Source organism: Canis lupus, chromosome 3 (genome assembly GCF_011100685.1).
Source record: "Canis lupus familiaris isolate Mischka breed German Shepherd chromosome 3, alternate assembly UU_Cfam_GSD_1.0, whole genome shotgun sequence".
NCBI lineage: Eukaryota > Metazoa > Chordata > Mammalia > Carnivora > Canidae > Canis > Canis lupus.
Genome location: NC_049224.1, coordinates 63,066,075 through 63,083,879, shown reverse-complemented (window position 1 = coordinate 63,083,879; position 17,805 = coordinate 63,066,075). Strand labels below are relative to the sequence as shown.

Below are 17,805 nucleotides of genomic sequence, written 5' to 3'. Positions count from 1 at the left end.
GCTAGGAATGTGTGCAGAATAAGAATGAGCTGGTTCAGAGCAAGGGTTAGAGTGCTCTTCTCTGCCCTGTGCCGTGGCTGGAGCTGCTTGCCTGCACCTGCAGGCCCTAGAGATCAATTGTAGGGAGGGGGGATTGCCAAGAAGTGATACGTGTCAGGATGGAGAGCAGAGGCCAGAATGGCTGAAGGGGACAGCAGGAGGGACAGCTCCTCAGCATTTCTAGGGGTACCCCGGCCTAGGATGGCTGGCTCCTAGAAACTGAGGAGGGGTTTTTGCAAAGACACCCCCATTTCACCTGCAGGAGCAGAGCTTAACCATGTCATCTGTGCAGAGACAAAGTGAAACCCAAGGTCACAGCCCACAGGGGTCACAGGGCTGGGCACCAGGGTCTGCCAAACTAGTCGGCCCTGTGCTGCTGGGGTTCGTGCAGGGGCAGGGAGGCCCAGGCCCGCCCCCACCCCCATGAAAGGCATAGGGTCCCTCAGCCGAGGGGTCACCCAGTTCTGGGAAGGTTTCCAGTGGCACACAGGGCCACATGTCAAAAGTGTAGAGCTATGTTTTGGCTGGTCTGTGGAGCTGGGGAGCACTAGCTCCACTGTCTCCTAGTGATGTGGGCCCCAAGGTACCCCTGTTATGGCCCTGCAGTACCCCTCAACAACACTGTCCTCTGCCCTCCATGCTGTGCGTGGCTCCCAGAGCTGGCCTGGGTCACAGGGGAGCAGCCATACAGCTGGCTGGGACAAGAGAGCTCCATGAATGAGAGGCACCACCAGCCCTTCACCAGGATCAGGGTCAGGCCCCACGTGTCACCGGGTCAGGGTCAGGGCCCATGTGTCACTGGGGTCAGGGTCAGGGCCCATGTGTCACTGGGTCAAGGTCAGGGCCCACGTGTCACTGGGGTCAGGGTCAGGCCCCACGTGTCACCAAGGTCAGGGACAGAGGCTGCAAGGTGACGGGGTAGGGGGGTAGTCATCATTTTGTCCCATCAATAGGGCTCTCAGTGTCACATCGCATGTCCCTGTCTGTGGTCCATCTTCAATGACACTATGCCAAGCCTGGATGCAGCCTGGATCCCTCTAGGGCCTAGGGAGTGACCAGACTCCCTATTCTGTACTCCTGGAGTGGGGCCTTCTAGAAGGCTCTGCCTGACTCACACTCAGCTTTATGACAGAGGGACCTGTGGGGAACTGGACAGCCGAGCGGTGTTTATGGTGAAATCGGGGCCGAGCAGGTGCCTGAGGGTGGGCAGGGTGGGAGGGGCAGGTCTGCCTACTGGCCCCGCACCCTGCATGCTGAGGGCTGGGAGGACAAGGCGGGGCGGCCAAGACCCCCATGCCTGGGTCCCATTTGGCAAAGCCGTTGTGGGTCTGGGACGCTGGACAAATCAAGATTTCATTCCCCTGGGGGGGGGGGGGGGGTCCACGGCAGGGTTGGGGCCCCTCTCTCTAGACCGTTCTATCCGTTCATTCCACGTGAGCACTGGGCTGCCGAAGGCCCGGCCCAGGCCAGGGGCGGTGCAGGTGGCGGCGCTGGTGGCCGGGGGACAGGACAGGACAGGATGGCCCAAGCGCTTTGAAGCCCAGAGTGATTGCCGCCGCGGATTACTGCGCATGCAAATGAGCGGTGCGACGCCGCGGGTCGGCCTTCTCCTTCTGTGCCTGCAAATAGACTCCGATAAGGGGATCTTTGTAATTACACGGAGCTACACTGGTCAATTCTGACTTTTAAATACCACAGGGCCCTAGAAAGGAGAAGAAAGCGCTGAACACATGTTCTTCTGGGCAAGAGCAGCGGCTCCTTTTGAATCGCGCCGGCTCGCCCGCAGCCCGGCCGGCCGCTGGCTGCCCGCCTCCTTTGTGAGCGCTATCGCTCCATCACGGCACGAGATCATTTCCAAATTAAATTTTATGGTCCATTACTTACCGCTCCGACACTGGTCTAATGGAATCTTAAATGGAACTGACTTGATCTGTGTGGGGCTGGCCTCTCAGTTAAGATGTTATTTGGTTCTAATTATCAGATAATGAACTCGGGAAATTTAATTTTTAATATTTGTATGTCAAAAGTCCATTGTGCTTTGCCTAGAGACTTTAAATTAAAAGTTAACACGGGTTCAACGCCAGTCCCAGAATGTGCTCTGGAGGGCTGAGGCCCCCCAAAGCCCCTACTGCGCACTGGTTTGCAGCAGAAAAGACCTCCCCAGGCTCCTACAGGGCTGCGTGAGGCCAAGGGTGCATGTGAGGTCAGGTGAGGCCGGCAAGGGTCGGGGCCCCAGGAGGCCAGCCCCCTGCGCCCCCCGCGCCCCCCATGGCCCCTGTCCCGCCAGCCACGGTGCTCAGTGATGAGTCACACACAGCCACAGCTGCAAGTGTCCCCACCCAAGCCCACAGCCACTGCTCCACAGCCCGCAGCTCCAGAGCTGGGATCGGTTCAACCTCTGCAGCCATACCTCCACCCTCCGCACCTCCCAAGGCCCCAAGGATGGCAGGGACAGAGGAAATGTAGAAGCCCCTTGTCCTGTGCTCCGTCTATCTGTGCTCCTGCATGTCCTGGATGGACTGACACGCAAACCCGGAGAAGGCAGGCTGCAAACGTTCTGTTCTGATACACGGTGGGACTGCCTCCTCTCACGCAGAGACGACCAGCATCCTGTCCTTGGTTGGCTGTAGCACCTTGTCCTGGCCAGCATAGTCATGTCCCTCGGCCTCCCTGTCCCTCCTCATGCCCCCAACGGGACACTCGGGGGCTCTGGAGTTGCTAGTGGGCCAGCCCCTCACCAAAAGCTTTGGGCCAGGGCACCTCGTGCAGGCTCAGACCCCAAGCTGGAAGCCCCCCAACTCTGCGCTTCCCGTGAGGAGCTGAAGTCTGGGGTGCTATTCAACCACTCCCAGCATGAGCCAGACACCGGCAGGGAGCTTCCTCTCTGCTCTGAGTGAGTCAAGGCCAAGAGTGGGGTGGGGCTCAGGGTGGTTCCACAGGAGACTGCCAGAAGGGCTTCCTGGAGGACCACAGCAGGGGACAGGAGGGAGGTGAGATTTGGCAATGGACAGAGCCGCAGATGGGGGCAGGGCACAGGATTGAAAGGGAGGATGAGGTTGGGTAGGAAGCTGGTGTAGGCTGTGTAAGGAGGCAGCAGGGCTGGACCCCAGGGGCCTGGGGCAGACAGGCCAGCCCATGTCTGTGGGAGCCCGTGGCGCCAGCGTCTGCCACTCAGCCCAGCAGCTGGCCCACCTGGAGGCACCTCTGCCCTGGTCACAAGGTCACCTGGAGTTGCAGTGGAGGGCGGTGTGGGCTGGGCATGGCTGGTGGCCCCATGATGGACGGCCAGCAGCCCTCCCAGCTGGACCCTGTGCAGCTCTCCCCGCCCTGGTCTGCAGTGAAAAATGACAGCCAGGCACCCTGTTCATCACCAGGTTGTCGTACCCAAGGGGTGGGGCTGGGAGTCTGTGCCTGAGCAATCTCTCAGCAGCCCCTCCGGCACCAGCTGTGTTGGGCTCGGCCCTACACAGGGCAGGGACGTTCTATCTGTCTGTGGTCCCAGTAGCCAGGGGACTGCACCCAAAACCTAGAGCATCAGAACCACGATGTCTTTTTCGCCCAAAACCTGCACCACGGGTGGTGCCCAGTGAGTGCTGGTCCCTGCTCCTCTTGCTGCCACGGAGTGGCTGGAGGCTGTGCCCAGAGTCCTGGAACCCCTTCGCACAGTGCTGGGGGTGGCTGCTGGGCCAGGGCCTCAAGTCACAAGCATACTCTCTTCACTCAGTGGGCGGGAGTGGGCTTCCTCCTGGTAGGCAGCCCCTCCCCTATCCTCCCAGCGCCACCCCCCTTCCCTGCTGCACCTCCCCCCCCAGCTGAGCTCTGCCCTCCACTGCCCCGCTGCTCTACTCAGGGGACTCTGGGAGCAGGTGCTTGGCCCACGTCCTTGCAGTAGACGCCTGAAGTCAGTTTTTAAACGGGCTTGGAGCCCCTGAAAGTGGGGGTCCCTGCGCACAGCCCCCTACCCCTGCACACCCCCCTGACTGTCCTGCCAGCAGAGAGACTGGTTCTGGCTGTCTGCCCTGACAGCAATCTGGCTGGCCCCCACCCACCCCATGCCTTTTGTAACCTAGAAGTATGATGTCCCCACTTTCTTTCTTTCTTTCTTTCTTTTTTAATATTTCATTTATTTATTCATGACAGAGAGAGACAGAGAGGCAGAGACACAAGCAGGTTCCATGCAGGGAGCCCGACATGGGACTAGATCCCAGAACTCCAGGATCACACCCCAGGCAGAAGGCGGTGCTAAACCACTGGGCCACTGGGGCTGCCCAATGTCCCCACTTTCAGCCCTATTTTCAAATGTATGTTTCAACACAGACTTCTCTAATCACTGAAGTCAAGAGCAAAAGCATAACTCTTATCGTTTTGAGTAAGAGGCAGCCACGCTGCTAGATGACCAGGAGGCCCTGGGCTGACCTTCAGGTTGCCCTTCCTGCTCACACACTTGTAGGTCATGCAGATCTTGTAGTTCCTTCTGGCCCCGCGGATGGCAAGATTTTCTCCCTCTCAACATGGAAACCAGTACTGGGAGCCTCCCACCTGCACCAGCATCTGGAAGCTCTGTGCAGCCCACCTGCGGCCCCACCCATGGGTGACCACCTGCTCCCTGCCCGTTGCAGAATGCTGCCAGCCCTAAGACCCCAGGCCAGGTGTGACCCAGCCAAACCAGGGCCGAGTAGCCCCTCCCTCAGCCCGAGAGGACCAGAGCCCCTTCCTCTTATTTATTTTAAATATTTTCTTTACTTATTTGATGGAGGGAAAGAACACAAGCAGAGGGAACAGCAGAGGGAGAGGGAGAAGCAGATGCCCACTGAGCAGGGAGCCCTGCATGGGGCTCAGTCCCGGGACCTGAGCTCAATCATGACCTGAGCCGAAGGCAGACGCTTCACCAATGGAGCCCCCCAGGTGCCCTAGTTACTCCTTTTCAAAATCAATAAATCTTCATGTGAAATCTCCCTGTGTGACCCTGTGGGGTGTCTATCTCCCGGTTGGACTCAGACTACACCCTCTTCATGTTTGTTTTCATGGTTCTTTATTCTGGTGACATACACATACCATACAACTTAGCATCTTGACCCTGTGTATGTGTATATTTCAGTGACATTCAAGTACACTCACATTGTCGTAAGCCATTGCCATCCATCCCTAGAATCTGAAACTGTCCCCATCAAACACCAACCCCACTCCCCTCCCCCAGCCCCATCTTTATCGTTCCTATTTCTATGAATCTGAGTACAAGTAGAATGGCAAAGTATTTGTCTTTATGCAACTGACTCATTTCACTGAGCGTTGTGTCCTCTAGATTCATCCATATGGTGGGGGGTGGCAGGATTTCCTCCTTTTTAAGACTGAATAACATTCCATTGAATGAATGGACTGCCTTTTGCTTACCATTCATCCATTCATGAACACTTGGTTTGCTTCTGCAATTTAACTGTTGTGAATAATGCTGCTATGAACATGGGGGTGTGGGCATCCCTTCAGCCCTTGGTTTCAATTCTTCTGGACATACTCAGATGTGGAATAGCTGGGTTGTATGGTAATTCTCTGTTTAATTTTGTGAGGATCCTCCATACTGTTTCCACAGTGGCTACACCAGTTTGCACTCCCACCAACAGTGCGCAGGGTTCATTTCCCCACATCCTTGCCAACATGTGGTATTTTGGTGTTTTGTTTTGTTTGATAGTAGCCATCCTAATGGCTGGTGGTATCTGATTGTAGTTTTGATTTGCATTTCTCCAATGCTTAGTCGTGTGAGCATCTTTTCAAGGCTTCTTGGTCATCTGTAGACAGTCCTTGAAGAAACGCCTGTTCAAGTGTTTTGGTCATTTTTAATCAGGTTGTTTGTGTTTTTTTGTTGTGGAGTTTTAGGAGTTCTCTATATATTCTGGATATTAGTCTCTTATCAGGTAAATGATTTGCAAATCTCTTCTCTTGCTCTGCGAACTGCCTCTCCACTCTGTGGATTGTGCCCTTTGATGCACACAAGATTTTTTATTTTGATTAAGTCCAATGTATCTATTTTTTCTTGTATGTGCTTTTGATGTTGTATCAAAGAAATCATTGCCAAATCCAAAGTCATGAAGTTTTCCCCCTATGTTTACCTCTGACAGTTTTATAGTTTAGCTCTTGCTTTAGGTTTTTGATCTATTTTGAGGGTTTTTTTGTGTATGGTGTAAGATAGGGTAGGGCTCCGATGTCATTCTTTTGCATGGGGATATGCAGTTTCCCCAACACTGTTTGTTGGAAGATGGTCTTTTCCTTTTCCCTAGCTAAAAGTCATTTGACCATAAGAGGGTTTATATCTAGGCTCCCTATTCCATTCCTTTTGTCCTTCTGTATGTCTCTACACCAGAACCATACTATTTTGATAGTGTAGCTTTGTAGTCAGTTTTGAATTTAGGAACTCTGAATCTTCCTGCCTTGTTCTTCCTTCTCAAGATTGTTTTGACTATTGAGAGTCCACATAAATTTCAGGATGGATTTTTCTATTTCTACCAAATGCCTTGTTGATATTTTGATAGAGACTGCACTTTATCTGCAGATTGCTTTTGGTAGTATTATCATCTTAACAATATTGCATCTGCCAATCCATGAACATGGGATGTCTTTCCAATATGTCTTTGTTAATTTCTTTCAGCAGTGCTTTGTTATTTCCAATGTATAAAACTTTCACTTCCTTGGTTAAGATTATTCCTAAATATTTTATTCATGTTGATGTTATTATAAATGAGATTGTTTTCTTAATTTCTTTTTTGGATTCTTTGTTGATGCATTAAAATCTTCATGACTTTTCACATGCTTTAAAATCTAGTTTAGTACACATGCAGAAAAGCACATAGAATGTGAGTTTACCACCCAATTGTCACAAAATGAAATTTGTGTGTCCCCCTCCAGGTCAAGAAAAAACAATATCACCAGCCCACCTGGGCCACCCCCCCCCCAAGCATTTCTGTTCTCCTCATAGGTACCCAGTAGCCTCATTTTTTCGATTGTCCTAAATTGTTTATTAGGTAAGAATTTTACAAACATTATTTATATTAGCAGTAATGGTGGAGCTGGAGAGTATTACATCTTCTCCATGCTGCATGGCAAGAACCACCAATAGTGTGGTGGAACTCATGGCCTGTAGATGTCAGCCCTCGCATCTCCCTGTGCTTGTGACTGGTTTGGCGATCCACTGGGTGTCAAGATTTCTTTGATGGCTTTATGGAATGGATCAATGAGGATTACCTCAAAGATTCTTCACCAACCCAGTAAGAATTCAAGACTCTCAGAGCCACACAGTGGCATCCAGCTCCCTCCTCTGCAACAGACTATAGATTTTGGGCAAACTTAAACTGGCTAACCCAATGATGGATAGGTTTGCTGTAAGTAGCACCCTTAGGAACCAGGTGTTTGCAACAAACATGAATCCAATATATGACATAACCTTGCTTGGTCTTGTACCCAAGTCTGTGTGCTCTATTGGGCAGGTTGGGCAGGGGCCTTGTGAAGCCCAGAGAGCTGGTGGTACTGCCAACAGTGCATCCTGAGAAGAAAGAGCATTACATTGAACTGCTTTTTCCTCCATAGCTCCTAGGTGTACTTGTAAGCATCCATCTTGGCTTACTTTGAGCTGATGGCTGCCACTGGAAGGAAGGGCCCATATCCTGATTCCTAACTCCACAAATTCATTTTGCCTGTTTGGAACTTCACATAGAAGAATCATGCAGTGAGTGTCTTTTTGTGTCTGGCTGCTTTGATCAACATTGTGTTCAGGAAACTCATTCATGGTGCTCTAAGTAGCAGTAGGCTATTCATCTCATTTGTAGAATATTTCATTGTGTGGATATACAACATTCCACTGTTGGTGACCATCTGGGTATTTGCTAGTTTGGTGCTGTTCCAAATAGCACTGCTAATAACATTCTTGTACATATCTTTTGGTGAACATATGTGTGTGTTTCTGTTGGGGGTTGCACCTGAGGGGGGAATTTCGAGGAGTGCCATATGTTTAGCTTTTGTGAATATTGCCAAATCATTTTCCAGCATGCCTATACCAATTCACACAGAGACTAGCCGTGTGTGGGAATCCTGGCTTCCCCCAAGTGGTGACTGGAGCCAGCTCACAGAGGCTCACAAGAGCTCCTTGCACACATCTTTCTCAGCTCTGCCCATAGCAACATGAAGCAGCACCTTGCCATCAGCCACGTGAGAACTATTTACATCACTGAAATTAGCTAGCACTGCAAGTCAGGGCTCCCTCCACTCTGGAAAGGAGTTGTTGAACATTGACCAGCATGTCTCTGCTCCAATCCTTGCCACTAGTGTTTCCTGTCTTTCTGTGTAGCCACCCGAAGGGTGTGTAGTGCTATCTCATGAGGCTTTAATATACCATTCCCACTCACAGATGACCCATTGAGCACTTTTTGTGGGTTTAGTCATCATGTCTACTTTTGTGAAGTGCCTATTCAAGTTTTCTCGTAGGCTTGTAACAATTTTTTATGTGTTGGATTATACAGCTATTTGATGATGACATGTGTCCAAATATCTTCTCCTGCAGTCTGAGTGGTGTTTTTGATGAATAAAAGCTTTGAATTTCTAAAAATTGTTTACAATTAGTACATTATATTGCACTATTTAAGAGACATTTTCTTATCCTGAGACCATGAAGATTTTTTTGCATGGGGTCAATTTTAGCTTTTTCCATATAGATATCAGTTTATGGAGGACCCAGGACCTATTAAAAAATATCATTAAAAATATGACTAGTTTTAAGTATTTTTATTATTATTAATTTCACCTGGGATGAAAAATTTGCTTCTACTCTGTCATATATATATACATATATATATATATTTTGCCCTCCTTCTCTAAGTCATTTGAGAGTAAGTTGCAGACATGTTGTCCTTCTAAATACTTCAGTGGTCCTTCCTAAAAATAAGGACATTCTCTTAACCACAATATAATCATCAAAGTCAGGAAATTAACATAATAAAATATCATCTAACCTACAGATATTCAAATCTGGTCACTTGCCTCACTAACGTTCATTATGTGTGGGTGTGTTTATATATACATACACACACACAGCTCCTAGACCGTGTACCACGGGGCCCAGAGGCCACTCCACCCCAGCAGCACCGGGCACCCCCGGCACTCAGACTGTGGGCTCTAAACCCTGCCTGGGAGCTGGAGAAGGGGCAGCTTCCAGGGCTCAGCAGGAAAGTCAAAGAAAAATAAGAAGCCATAAACAGCTACAACAGCGAGTGAGAACTCTTTCAGTTTACAAAAAATCGTGATTAGCAACAAAAAGTCAGGGAGCCCTGTTTTGAGGGGTTCCTGGTCCTCAGGCACTCAAGTTCCACAACTATGTTTTGTGGCCCTTGCCATGTGCCCTTGACACTCTCTGTCCTGGACCTGGACGTTGCTGTCAGGCAGGGCTGTGGTCCTGAGTCCTCACGCCGCTGACCATCCCTTTCCTCCCTTGAATGCTGGCTCCTGCCCTTGCTCCTTCTGTGTCGGGTTGTTTGTCTCTGCAGAGGTGTGGGGTGCCTGCTCTCCCACAGGTCTCCATGAAGAGCCCACCTCACCATGGCTTGGGGTCTGTGTCCTTGGTGGTTACTGCTTCTGAGATCTTATTTAAGAAATGGGGGGTGCCTGGTTGGCTCAGTCGGTTAAGCGTCTGGCTTTGGTTTTGCCTCAGCTCATGATCTCAGGGTTGGGAGATCAAGCCCCAATTCAAGTTGGGCTCCTTGTTCCGCCAAAAGTGTGCTTTTTCCCTCTGCCTCTCTCCGCCTCCCCCAACTCACATGATCACCATCTCTCTGTCTCTCTAAAAATAAATGAATAAATCTTAAAAAAAAAAAAAAAAAATGGAAGAAATCCTTTACTCCCTCTGGGCCACAGAGATCATCTCCCACATTTTCTTCTTTAATTCATATGAATATGACTCTGTGCTTTTCTCCCTGGCCTTAAAATCAACAAGTACAGCCACTGTCAATTGGGGTAACTCCTGGGAGGAAGTCAAGATGCCCCATACACTGCCTGTGGGTAGGAGGAAGGCACAGGTCACTACCACGACTGGTGAAAGCCCAATTTCCTGGGGAGAAGTGGGAAGTGGACCCAGGAGCCATTGGCTGCCTCTGTGTCAGGGTCCAAGTCCTGTTGTCCTCCAGGGGCCCCACCTAGCACAGAGGGGACCGAGGAGACCACAACCCCGGGCCCCTGCAGGGTGTATCTGTGTCAGCCCAGACCCCACCCCCGTCTCTGCTAAGTTTTGGGCAACAGGAAGCCCCACACTAGCTGTTTGTAACTCTCCTCAGGGAGCTCTGAGCCCAGCGAGTCAGATGGTGGGAAACGAAGTAGAGGAGCCTTGGATGTGGCTGGGGTGTTGGAAAGTTCGGGCAGGGCCAGGAGCAAGCTGGGGCACTTGCTGTCTCTCCCACCTGCACCACCTTCCCCCTCACCCCCCCACCTGGTGATCTTGCTGCTTCACACTGCTCCCTGGAGCAGAGGGGAGGACCCCCTGGACATCAGCAGCAGCAGGCTGGTCCCCCCTTGTGGGGCAGGGGGGCGGTGGCAGCTGAGCAATGGGCAGGATGGGGCTCTGAGGGCCAGAGGGAGTCAAAGGAGAAAGCCATGAGCTGAGGGAGCAGGAACCAAAGTCCGAGGCAGGGCCAGGACCTTGGCAGGGGCTGCCCCCAGCTAGTGGGGTATAAGCCAACTCTGGTATGTGCTTAGTGATGGAGGCCCTGGTGACCCCTAGCTTCCCAGGGCAGCCCCATTCACGCCACCCTCTCTATCCATGGGATCCCACCACCCAGGTCCAGCCTGTGGCCTTTGTCCGAGTTGGGTTCTTGGCCAGGCCCCTGGGGGAACCACCCTATGTCTCATGTGGCCTCCCCCACCTACATGCCCCCCACTCCGACTCTGAGGTCCCTGCTGTCCCCTGGTCATTGGCACAAGCCTGTGTGTCCCCACTGGAGGGACCAGGTTCTGCTACACAGAGATGCTCTCAGGAAAGCCTCATCCCACACCCACGGGTGAGGAACCCAGAGCAGGAGACGAGGGCAGGGTTCTGGCCTCCCATTCCATGGTGCAGTGACCCTGTATTCCATTTGGCCCCCACCACCAAGCTACCTGCCCACAGTGGGTCATGGAGCGGGCAGGTGGCAGGGGTCTCTAGGCACGGCTGGCTGGCCTGTCAGGGGCGTTGGCACCTGCAGAAGCAAGTGCACCGGCAGCCTGCTCATCCCAGAGGTTTCCTTGCCTCCTGGGCAGGCTTGTTTCATGTTGAGGGGTCTCGGGCAAAGGCTCTTCGGCATCAGAGTGGCGGTGGCAGAAGGAAGAAGATTCCTGCCTGCCCCAAGGCACCAACAAGACCCAGCAAGTGCTCTTGCCTGGAAGCCACATGCCTTCGAGCTCATAGTCATGCTCTTAATTGCAGTCAATACCCAGAAAAACAGTCTGTCCTGTCCGGTTGTCTACTGGGACAAGACTAGTGGGAAGGATTATGCAAATGTGGTGTGGACCAGGCTCCGTGGGCAGGTGCCCCAAATTATCCACCAGCCGCTCCCCCAATTAACAGGCGGCAGCCAGTACAATCCTCCTAAATCACCAGGGCCGCGGCGGCCAGCCCCCTGGCTGCATAAATCACGTTCTCATTGCCACCACGTCCAGGCGGCGGCTCTTCCGTGAGGACCGGTGTCACCGTCCCCTAAACTCCGAGGCTGGTGATTGATGCCACCTGCTCTGCACATGCCGAAGCCACCATCTGCTCACAGGGAAGCATAAACTTTGAATGCACGCGTCCTGCTGATTTTAACTGGGCTAATTTATTGCTCACGAGCGGAGGAGCGCGGTTTGCGGCGAGCTCTCCAGCCACCCGGGAGCCTGCGGCCCAGCCCTCGTGCCTGTGATCGCGGCTCGATAAGGTCCGCGTCAACCGCAACCGCACACAGTAGCACCGTCGCCAGCCCCCCAGAGGCACCGGGGAAGAGAGCCCCGGCAAAGCACCTCCTATGGGGGGATTTATTTCTGAATTAAACACTCCCAGCCCCAACGGAGGCCTATTCATTTCCACAATCAGCTTTCTTCCCAGTTGTAAACAGACTCTTTCTAAAACTTGTGCATGATTTTAATTACAGATAAGTTTCTCTTTAAAGGACGGGCATTCATGCCTGGGTTGCTAAGCTGAATTCGATACATCTCTATGTTCCGGGTGTCCGGCTGATGCACAGGCCCTGAGAGCCATACACCTGGCTGGTGCCCGGACAGCTCCCGGGCTCGCAATGCTTCTTGGCCCAGAGGCACTAGGGACCCACCAGCCCCACTGCCTTGTGGTAACCCAATAGCCCAAGCCTCATGGGGCCAAGGTGCCCAACTTTCCAGAATGTGCCAGAATGTGCTTCACTCGGCGGGCAAGGATGGGGGTGAGCAGCCGAGACCCTGCCCCCAGCAGAGGAGGCTTCAGGCCCCACAAACAGCCCAGCTGGGGACTGGGACAATTGCGGATAGCTAGCCCTTCAGGGCCAGCACAGGAGTCAGCTCTGGACTATCTCCTCCAAGAAGGCTCCCAGACTCAGCCTTTCCAGCTCCTCCTGGGGGTCCCCACTGCTTTTGGCTGAGCCTCCCACCTCAGTCGTGTCCCTGGACTGTCCTGTCCCTGCCCCTGGGTAGGGTTTCTGCTCCACAGCAGAGGCTGCGGAGGACCCCCTGTGGAGCCCCAGGCTAGGCACGAAGCCACGTGCAGAGGAAGACATTTGACAAAAGGATGGACTGTTCTTGGTGTTGGCAGGCACGTGTGCCAGGAGGCCTCTCAGAACCTCCACCAGGGAGCCCTGGATACGAGGACCCGGCCAGTCTGGAGGGGGAGGTAGTACGAGTCTGCATAGTGCTGTGGGTATGAACCCAACACTTATGAGCCAGCTACACAGGCACCTGGAGGTCCCACTGAGGCAGGACAGGAAAGCTTCACCACCTGCATGGTCCCGGAGCATGTGCATGTATGTGCAGGGACACACACGTTCACATGTGCTCCAGTGTGGGGATGTGTTTGCATATGCTCTTTACACGCATGTGCAAGTGTGTACATGTGTGAGCATGTGCACAGAGCTGGAGGCCACCAGGGGGTGGGTGGCTTTGCTGTGAGCTCCTCTGGCTGGAAGAAATATCCTTTTGTTTGTGGGAAAAGATGACCTCCTCCTGAGGTCCTGGGCCTGGGGGCCTGCTGTGGCCAGGCCTGGTGACTTTGCAGCGGTGAATGAAACTGCCAGGCCTGGCTCTGTGTCACTGTGGCTTCACCTGCCCTAACTTAAAATCCCATCACAATCACCTTCTACAACATGCTCTGGCCTCGGGATCAACAGATGAGGAGGGCTAAGTACCAGTTACCATCTGGCCCAGATTGTCAGGGGGGCAGCTGCCCAGGCCAAGGCCTCTCCTGGCACTGCCCGGTCATACCTGCCCTGCCGGGCCACAGAGACCCCCTGGGGTGGAGGCGCAGTGAAGGCCTGTTCACTTGCCTGTGAACTTTGGGACCCCTGCCAGCGAGCCCCAGGGACCTCTACCATCCCGGGTTCGCTCACCTGCAGCCTTACAGAGAGCACGTAGGGTCCTGCCAAGGCCATGAACAGGAGGACCTCTACAGACCCTGGCACCTCTCCTCCTCAGGCTTCCTGCCCCTGATGGGACCCTCGGGATCGGGGAAGCCCGCTGCTGCACCCCCAGGCTCAACACGCATCCACACCTGCTCAGGGCAGACAAGCTGGGCTCACTTCTCAAGAGCCAGCCTGGGTAGGGGTGGTTTCAGCATCTCCTGGGGGCTCAGAGTGTGGCAAGGCATCCAGTTGAGGCAGCTAAGAGATAGCTTGGCTTTTGCTGCAAACGCTATGAAATGCCATTTCTCCTGTTTCCAAGGCCTGGCCTCATCAGTGGCCAGGGACACTGGGAAACAGGTCTCTCTTACAGAACCAAGCTTACTCTGACCACGTGGCCCAGCTGTCACGCGCCTTGGTGTTCACCCAAATTAACCAAATCCCTACATCCACACAGACTCCTGCTCGCAGATGTTTATAGCAGTTTTGTTCGTAATTGCCAAACCTGAAAACAACCAGTACGTCCTCCAGCAAGTGAGCGGATAAACTAAGTGTGCTCCGCCCAGACAATGGAGTATTACTCATGCTAACGAGAAACAAGCTATCGAGCCGTGAAAAGACACAGAGGAACCTGAAGAGTGTATCCCTAAGGGAAAGAAGCCCTCTGATTCCCGCCATGGGACCTTCTGGAAAAGGCAGACCTCTGGGGACAGTGACAGGGTCAGCAGTGGTCGGGGCTGGGGGGTGGGAGGTAAACGGGTGGAAGACAGTGGCTTTGGGGGCCGTGATGCCACGCCATGGGATACTGCGGGAGTGGGCACCTGTCAGGATGCGCTCGCCCAAACCCACAGAGCGTGCACCCCCAGCGTGCACCCTGACACTGTCTGTGGCCTCAGGGTGATGACGCATCTCCATCACAGATGCCCCACTCTGGTGCAGGTGTGGGTTGGGGGGGATGGGGACATATGGGAAACCTCTGTACCTCCCTTTCAGTGTTGCCCTCACCCTAAAACTGCTCTAAAAAATTAAGTTTATTCATTTAAAAATGCAAACAATTGTTATGAAATGGCAATTTTCTTCCATTTCGGAGGCCCGGCCTCATCACGGGGTGACAGTGGCTCAGGTATGGGTGCTCCCCACGCCCCTTGGAGGCCCACATCCGCAGGCAGCCTGACCCCGTCCCTGCTGGCAGGATCTTGGAACTGCACGCGTAAAGCTGTGGTGCCAGCGGATCCTAGAGCAGGAAGCTGGCAGGAGGCTAATGTCTACTGCAGAGAGAGCAAAAATGGTACAGCCAGCCCTACTAGGGTGCTTGGGCCCCAACAGCATAAGACCTCAGACCCACTGCGTGTACACATGTGTGCACCCCGATATGCACAGCCCACCTGCAGGCCTGCCTTGTGTTCTTGGATGCACCTCAGCTGCAGGTGTGAGCCTGGGGCAGTGCACTCCGGAGAGCCCAGGGAGCCGCACCCCTGATGCCCAAGACAGTACACCAGGGTGTGCCACAGTTCCTTCTTCCTCCCTGAGCCTCAGGGTCTGGGGTGTGGCCTCCAGCCAGAAGCCCCAGGACAGCCCCACCGTGTGCATCCTGCCCCAGAGGCGTCAAGAGGATGACAGCCTGGCCCCAGCCACCCACTCTGCCCCCAGACTTCTGACACCTGCTTCCATAGCCCTCTAGGACTCATTGGGGTCAGCAGTCTTTGTGAGGCCCAGACCAGAAAGGGGCTGATCATTCAGTCCACAAGTGGGGAGCCCCAGCCCTGGTCATACGGGGCAGAGGAGCTTGCCTCCCTGACTGCACTTCACTTCGGCTTGGAGGGCTGTGAAAGGGCAAAGTCTGACCTGACATGTGGATGCTGTGAGCCCAGACCAGTGTGACCAGGGACCGTTCACCGCCCCGTGCCCCCCACCTCCTCAGAGGCTGTGAAGGGGCAGGAGGAGGGCCTGGTGTTGGGATGTCCGGGTCCAGAGGCCGGAAGAAGTCTGGGGCGAAGCAGGACGCTACAGAACAGAGGGGAGAGGTTTGGACAGAAGGAAGTTTTACTCTGCCCTGTGCCATTAGGGGTGGGTCCGTGCTGCGGTGGCCAAGACACCTTAGCCCCTGGATGGCCAGGAGAAGCCTGAGACCTGCCTCAGGGCCCCTCAGGGTGAGCTGAGTGCCCCAGCCTCTAGCCCAAACCAAGGAGGGGGCCAGACCGGCCTTAGGCAGGAGAGGAGGGGGCCCTGGGGATGGAGACAGTGTGGCGGTGGGGTGGGCAGGATGCTTGGATGCTCCGGAGGCCTTCTGAGCTGCGAGAGCATGGGGAGAGGCCCAGGCCCCGAAGCTGGTGGGCTCCAGAAATGTGCCCCAGGCTACAGACTGGGGGAGGAGGGGAGCACAGGGGCCCAGCCGCGCGGCAACCTGAGGCAGTGCTAGGCCTGGACCCAGAGGGCAGGGCCCCAGGCAGGCTCCCTGGCCACCACCCCCGCCTCTGCCTGGCTCCGCTAGACGTGCCACCCCCTCCCGCGGGCCCCACCCCTCCGTGGCCGTCTTCAGTGATTTGGAAGTGTAGAAAATGGGATTATCCAGGAACAGATGTGCACAAAAGGGGTGAAATGGAAAGTGCTAGCGTGGCCGCCTCCCTTTGATTACCTCTGACGGCCTCGGTGTCCGCAGCCGCCCCCCCCTGCGGGCTGGGCCAGACCCCGCCGAGCCCTGCAGCGGCGCTCATTGAAATTGAATTGATACTTTGTGAACTTCATTTGTGAATAATGTGATCTGACAGGGACAAATGTGACGGGGAATTGTTTTCAAACCTCCTCCAAATGAAGCTTATGATGGGGTAAACGCGCACGCCTTTGTCCCGCTCCCTCCCTCCTCCGCGCCGCCTGCATATGCAGCAGCCCCCTCCTAATTGAATTGAGGGTGGGGCGGGCGGGGTGGGCGGCCGCCTCCCCAGGCCGGTCGGGTCCTTGGCCGCCCAGCCCCGCGCCCGCCGGAGGACCCACGGCCGCGCCAGGCCTCAGATGTCTTACATATTAATTCCCTTTGCAGAACATTTGCCCCGCGCGCGCTCAAACCCAGTTAGCTGGATTGATGAAGGCGGCAAGAGGATCCGACGCGCGCTGATTCCGCCTTTTCAGCTTCGATTAGCTCAGCCCGGGTTACTCCCGTCAGAGCTCCATCACGCGGCGCGGACCCCGGGGAGGGCCGTGTGGCCACGGGGCCCAGGAAGGCTTCAGTGCGGGCCATTACCTCACAGGCGTCCCCGCAGAGCGCGGTGGGCGGGCGGGCGACGCGGACACAGGGCCTGGCTCCGCTGGCTCAAATCCCCAGCATCCACCCCCTGGGTCATGACACCCAGCCCAGGCCTGACCCGCTGCTGGGGTCCTGGCTCTCCCCACGCTGCCGCAGAGGTGAGCACACGCACATGTGCCCCCCATCCATCTCATGCCCTCCCTTTAGCCATTGGAACCACTGCAAGGAGGGAACATACACTAACCTACATTTATCAGAGGAGGAAACCCCCTGAGAGGTCACTGCCTGGTGGCCCCAAGCCTCCCAGTCCTGCTCCTGGCCATCACCGCAAGGCATCCTTCACAGGTTGAGGGCTAGGGCATCTGTCCTCAGCCCCAAGACCCAGAAGGAAGGGACCACACTGTCCCTGCAGTGACGATGAGGAGGAGGAGGGGCAGACGTGGGCTCAAGGGCAGGTCCATGACCACGGAGGCGACACCACTGCCAGGACCTTACCCTGGGCCTCACGGTGGTTGTGGGGGTGCCCCAGGGTCCTGGAAGCCTCCCACCCCGTGGCCCCCCACCAGGGCCAGGAAGACAGCCACGCAGCCTGGCTCCCACAACCCAGATTGACTTGGGCCCCCCCTATGGATTTTCCTGAAGCCAGTAACCCTGAGGTCCAACTGTGCCCTGCAAAGCACTGAGGGCACCACCCCCAGACACCAGGGATCTTTGCGTTTGCAGTGTGGACGCCAGTCTCCTGACTCTGAGCAGCCCAGCCGTGCTTCAGCTTCCCAGACCAGGGTCCAGGGCACTGAGGCCCCGACTATGTCTTCCATGCGTGTGACAGCTGGTCAGCTGGGAGTGGTGCTTGGGAATGTGGCTGGGCCGGGGGTCTGCCCCCCAGAGGCCGCCTCCTCCAAGGGGGTCCAGACCACAGAGGGCACCCAGAGCCCCATGGGGCAG

At 54.8% G+C, this 17,805-nt stretch overlaps 1 pseudogene; it reads right to left on the bottom strand.

The window, feature by feature from the left end:
- Positions 1 to 7,079: 7,079 nt before the first annotated feature.
- Positions 7,080 to 7,641, bottom strand: LOC100688856 (annotated as a pseudogene).
- Positions 7,642 to 17,805: the final 10,164 nt, after the last annotated feature.